The 6,289-nt window shown below is 37.8% G+C and overlaps 1 protein-coding gene across 5 annotated transcripts in view; it reads right to left on the bottom strand.

Annotated features, from left to right (window-relative positions):
• LOC106880532 (alpha-1,6-mannosyl-glycoprotein 2-beta-N-acetylglucosaminyltransferase) overlaps positions 1–6,289 on the bottom strand; it is a 725,476-nt gene that overhangs the window by 699,080 nt on the left and 20,107 nt on the right. The gene's annotated exons all lie outside the window — the stretch shown is intronic.

Here is a 6,289-nt window from a genome sequence, read left to right as displayed (position 1 = left end):
ATTATCGAAAATAAATTCTATTCAAAAATACAGCTAATCGTCAGGTCTAAATACAACAATAATAAGTACCAAATGAATTTATATAAAATACTTATTTTATAAAGATAGAAAAATATTATTAAAAATATCAAAATAATAAACATTCCATAATCATCCCTACATCCATTATAATATATGCTAACATGTATATTATATACAAAAACCAGCTTACATAAATTATTATCGTTTTAAATACAATTTGAACGAAGTTTAAGGTTAAAATAATAATAAAGATGGTGGGGGGACAAACACACACATGACTGGCTTCTTTCAGTTTCTGTCTATTCACAAGGCTTTGGTCGACCCAAGGCTATAGTAGAAGACACTTGCCCAAGGTGCCATGCAATGGGACTGAACCTGGAACCATGTGGTTGGTAAACAAGTTACTTACCACACAGCCATGCCTGCGCCTCTAAGCCACTCCTATATATTTATGTATATATTCATGAATATATATATGTATATATATACAATTTAATAAGCATAATGTAATTATTGACAATGTTATTGAAGCCACATCAGTGAATGTCACTAATTTTAAGTACATTTTAGAAAAAAATTATTTTAATTTCTATATTCAATATTACATTCTTCCAAAGAAAATCAATCAACAACTTCCTCGTTCTATTGTCTTATGAGCTGTTGAGATGAGAAAATGGTAATGCTTATGGCTAGAGAAGCAGTCAAGAATACTCAAATGGTACAAGATGAAATGGACTTTTTGGGTTATAGCTATGGAAGTTGGATGGTCAGTATGTAACCAGAGTTTACTTAGATCACTTTATTATGGACATTTATATATATATATATATATGTAAATGTCAAACGAGAATGAGTGCTAAACACTGCATTGGTCGATAAAGTTTCTTTATTTCTGTATTAAGGCTACCATTTTTTGTGTTTTAATTGGAGTTTTTCTCTGTGACCAGCTTGAAGAATAGTTGAGATATTTCTTAACATGAAACCAATAGTAATCTCAATACACAAATAAAGTATATATGTACATAATTTTTTTCTTTTTTTACAAGAGGCTTCTTTCAGCTTCTGTCTACTAAATGTATTTACAAGGCCTGGGGCCATAGTAGAAAGCAGATGACAAAGGTCCACACAGTAGGACTGAACCTAAAACCATGTGGTTGGGAAACACACCCATGCATAAATAAATAATATATATATTGACCATGAGAGACCTAATATTATGTACTTTAGTATATGCACACAAAAAAAAAGTGCAGCAATAAAGTACAGTCAAGCATGCAAAATATGGTAATAACTAATAACATTGTTAAACACACACACACACACATCCCAACAAACAAATCAATAGAAGACAAAGCAGGGCAGCTGAGTGACAGCGAATGCGGGTGTGTTTGTCATGCCTCAAAGGAAAGAGAACAAGATCATTGAAACCTGTATATTCCTGTTTGTTTTTTTTTCCTTTTTACTGACTGGTTGCCAACATTAAGTTTAAACCATGTAGAACATAAAAGACACAGTTGAGATCCTCCACACCATCACAACCGGACATGTGCTATTGAATCAATCAGCCTACTAGAAATAATAGCCAATTATTCCTCGTATCACATACATCATCATCATCATGTCTATTTTTCCTTGCCTGCATACAAAGGTGGGAAGAAAAGTTCATAGACTGACTATGAAGGAGTGATGCTAAAGCTGTGAAATCTTGCATGCATTAATTTCAACTCTTCTTATTAATAACTGCATTGTTTCTTTCCATGAAACTAACTGGTCAGAGAAGACTTCAAATGTAACTAGTAAAGGCTGCTCTTGAAATAGGACAAAATTTGGCATTGTGGTGTTAACAAGTACTTGCAGAAAAATACACACATCCACATCATGGACTCTCCCATCGTTAGATGATGTATGAGAGTTTGGCGATTTCTTGCTGAACAACCACACAGATGATTTGTTTATAGTGATCAAATGTTTGTGTAGACATAATCTCACTCCCTCCATCAGATCCACATTACCTGTACAGGTGCAACTGGGTGCCACATGTCAAATAATGAAATGATTGCACATCCTTATATATATATGTAAGTGTGTGTATAGATATATATATATACACTAGGGATAGACAAGTGGTTGGTGAGCGCTGTACAAGATATGTACAAGGATACTACCAGTAAGGTGAGGGTTAGCAATGCATACAGCAAAGTTTTCAGGGTAGAAGTAGGGGTTCACCAAGGATCAGTGCTCAGCCCCCTTTTGTTCATCATAGTCCTCCAGGCAATAACAGAGGAATTCAAGACAAGTTTCCCCTGGGAGCTCCTCTATGCTGATGACCCTGCTCTTATAGTTGAATCACTACCAGAACTAAAGAAGAAGTTCCAGGTATGGAAGGTTGTTGGGTGAAGAAGAACCACCATTGCAGTTTAACATCATCACCACCACTACCACCATCACCACCACCATTCCCATCACAGCTTCTATCACCACCACTAACACCAACATTATGACCAACACCACTACCATCACCACCACTATCACCCCCCCCACCACCACCATCACAACCACCATCATTATCACTATCACTACCACCATCACTTTAAGTCTGCTTTCCATGCGGACATGGGTTGGTTGGATGGTTCACCAAAATCCAACAGTCAGGAGGACTATGTCTTGCTGCAATGTCTCAGTTTAGGATTGGCTTCTTTGGTTCTGTGGTTGGATGCCGCCTTAATGCCAACCATTTTATGGAATGTACTGGGTCTTATTTTATCATGGCAACACGAGCCAGGTGGCCTTGTAACTCGCAAGGCTAAAGACCCAGCAGAAACGAAAATAATGGAGAGGGTGGTGGCATTATGGGAGGGGGAAGAATAAATCTACAAAATGATGAAGGGAAATCGCGATACACAGATATTGTTTTGAGCTGAGTGGGGGTGCTAGATTCCCTTGTTTGAAAATATAAGGACACAGATCATGTCGTATAGCCAGCTGAAGACAATGTCTCCTGGAGCTAAATTACAGCAACATTTGTCCTAAACCAGGACTGCCATGTTATGTTGGCAAATAATCTTTACTCCAAAGTACTGTTGCTGAATATCTCTCATTGAGAGATTTACAAATAGTAATCTTCTTACAAAAAAATGGTTGAGGAAATTTAAAAGGAAGATTCTGAGAGTCTTTATAAAATTGGCATAAAAAGTGATCCAAGGATGATTAATGTGGAATTTGATAATGTTAATGTTAAGATGAAAACTGACACCAACAGACAGAGAATGACAATAATACCTCAGAATTTCAGAATGGATTTGCATAAACGAAAATTAAGAACGTCTGATTGCAAACAAAGACAGTTTGATGGATCACTCATTAAAATTTTATGAAAGCTTGATGCGTGAATGGAAATTGAAAAGAGAGTTATGGGGATTCGAATGGTGTTGTTGGTGAATGCAAAAATAATAGGCACAAGCTTCACTGTGTGATAAGAAGCTTGCTCTCCAACCACATGGTTCTGGGTTCAATCCCACTGTGTGGTACTTTGGGCGATTGGCTTCAACTGTAGCCTTGTGCCAACCAAAGCCTTGTGAGTGGATTTGGTAAATGGAAATAGAAAGAAGCCTGTCGTAAAAAGGGTAAAGACCCCCTTTGATCACAAATGAAAATGGAATTATATGTAGAAAATTCTCCTCTGAGTCACAAGTCCGAGCAAGGTTGTTTTTGTGGAAGACCAGCAGTTGCCATGCATGCCAGTCTCCCCTCCTCTCCATACCATTGATGTTGTCTGAGGGAAAGGCAAAGGCTGATACAGCTTGGCACCAGTGACATCGCAACTCATTTCTACAGCTGAGAGAACTGGAGCAACGTGAAATAAAGTGTCTTGCTCAAGAACAAAACACACCACCTAGTCTGGGTATCGAACTTACTACCTCATAATTGTGATCCCAACGTTTTAATCAATGAGCCATGTGTGTGTGTGTGTGTGTGTGTGTGTGTGTGCGTGTGCTTCTCCCCCACCACTACTTCACAACTGGTGTTGGTGTATTCACATCCCCATAACTTAGCAGTTCACCAAAAGACGGACAGACTTAAAATTTCTTCAAGGTGGTGCCCCAGCATGGCCACAGTTTTAATGAATGACACAGGCAATAGGTAAAAGATAAAATATAATAATGATGGCTTGTCTAATATGGACATGATCAATATTGATAATTTAATATTAATTTATAACAACTGAAAAAAAGGGGCACTTGTGCTGGTGCCACATAAGAGGCACTTGTATCAGTGTCACATAATGAACATTTGTGCTAGTACCATATAAAAAGAAAATACCATGCTGGCACCACATTGGAGAGCACCCAGTACACTCTGTAAAGCGGTTGGCATTTAGGAAGGGCATCCAGCTATAGAAACCATGCCAAATCAGACTGGAGCCTGGTACAGCTTGCCAGCCCTGGTCAATCCGTTTGTGCCATGCCAGTATGGAAAAAGGACATTAAAGGATGATGATGATGATGATGATGATGATGAATTGAAGTTCCAGAACAATTTGGAAGATTAAATGGTTTAAACATTTTCCTCAGGCCTTGTTTTGCCGACAAAACCATTCCCACTACACCTTAGACCATTAGTCATAGCAAAGCTAATGATACTAATTAACAAGGGTCCTTTAAAAGCAACTTTTTTTTCCCCACAGGGAGTAAATATATCTCTTTTTGTGTCATTGTACAAAAGACAGGCTGTAGGGTAGGTGTAAATGAAAGAATTTGTTCAGATTCTTATCGAATGTCCAAATAATGGATGGATATTTTATTCTCTTTCTGAAATAAATTATTTTGCTGAATTAGGTTTAAAATGCAGGAAATATCATCAGATGGAAAATCAATCTTTATATCCTACTTAATGTGGACCCATTGTAAGAATGCTGTAACACTATGGTATTTGTCTTGAAAGAGCTTCTCATATAGATGTTTAGTGCTTGTCTATACAAGATGCTCTCTCAAGACATATACCACAATGTTGCAGTGTTCACACAATACATCCAAATTAAATAGGATATAAAGATTGCTGTTTGGTGCTAATAGTGTTTCCGTTGCTAATATCTAACTTTCACCCACCCCATCATATGGAAATTCTTTCGTATTATACAATTTTGTCACAAACAAGGTTTGAGGCCAATGTACCATGGGGGACTACAAAGGAAGGAAAGAAGGAACCAACAAATTTAAAAGATGCTGAATGGCAGAAAGTTCAAAGAACTGAATATCATAAACCAGAGGAAAGCAAGACAATGGTAGTGAATGCCAAAGAGCAGAAGAAAGAAACTATTAGAATAAAATGCATTTAGAAGCAAAAGAAGTGACTACAATAAAAATGTAAACCAGCTTTTTAAGATGGACATGTTTTCTATATGAAATTAAAAATGGCCAGTGCTATGGCTCAGAGAGGAAATTGAACAGTGTTGTTAGAAAATGCAAGGGTCGGCTAAAAAGATCATAGGTTAAGATAGGATAAAGACACTCTTCGGTCATGAATGATCATGGGGTTGCACCTAGAAAGTTACCCTCCGATGCACAAGTCAGGGCAAGGTTGTTTACGGAAGACCAGCAGTCACTCATGCATACCATCCTTCCCTCTCCATGCCACCGATGTTGTCCAAGGGAAAGGCAAAGGGGCCAATACAGCTTGGCACCAGTGACGTTGCAACTCATTTCTACAGCTGAGAGAACTGGAGCAAAGTGAAATAAAGTGTCTTGCTCAAGAACACAACACACCACCTGGTCTGGGTATCGAACTCACTGCCTCATAATTGTAAGCCCGACACTGTAACCACTGAGCTATACTCTCACAGAAAGTGACCAAATGAGGTTTGGTCATTTCTTCCATTAGAAGACATGGTCTCTATGGTGATTATCCTTATGGCCAAACACTTTACAGAATGTATTGGGTGCATTCCACCATGGCACCAGCCTTATCCTCGACAGTAAAGAGTTTAATGAGGTGTCATCAACTGAGCCCTCAATTACATGGATAGTATCTGTTTTAGTATTTATACATAAATTATATATTTTATTTTTTTATTCATTTACTTGTTTCAGTCATTTGACTGCGGCCATGCTGGAGCACCGCCTTAAGTCGAAGAAATCGACCCCAGGACTTATTCTTTATAAGCCTAGTACTTATTCTATTAGGCTCTCTTGCTGAACCGCTAAGTCACAGGGAAATCAGTTGTCAAGTGATGGTGGGGGCACAAACACAGACACAAATACATTATATATAT

The sequence above is a fragment of the Octopus bimaculoides genome, chromosome 22 (assembly GCF_001194135.2).
Source record: "Octopus bimaculoides isolate UCB-OBI-ISO-001 chromosome 22, ASM119413v2, whole genome shotgun sequence".
NCBI classification, from domain to species: domain Eukaryota; kingdom Metazoa; phylum Mollusca; class Cephalopoda; order Octopoda; family Octopodidae; genus Octopus; species Octopus bimaculoides.
The sequence above is the reverse complement of the archived record's forward strand: the minus strand, read 5'-3'. Positions and strand labels throughout refer to the sequence as shown.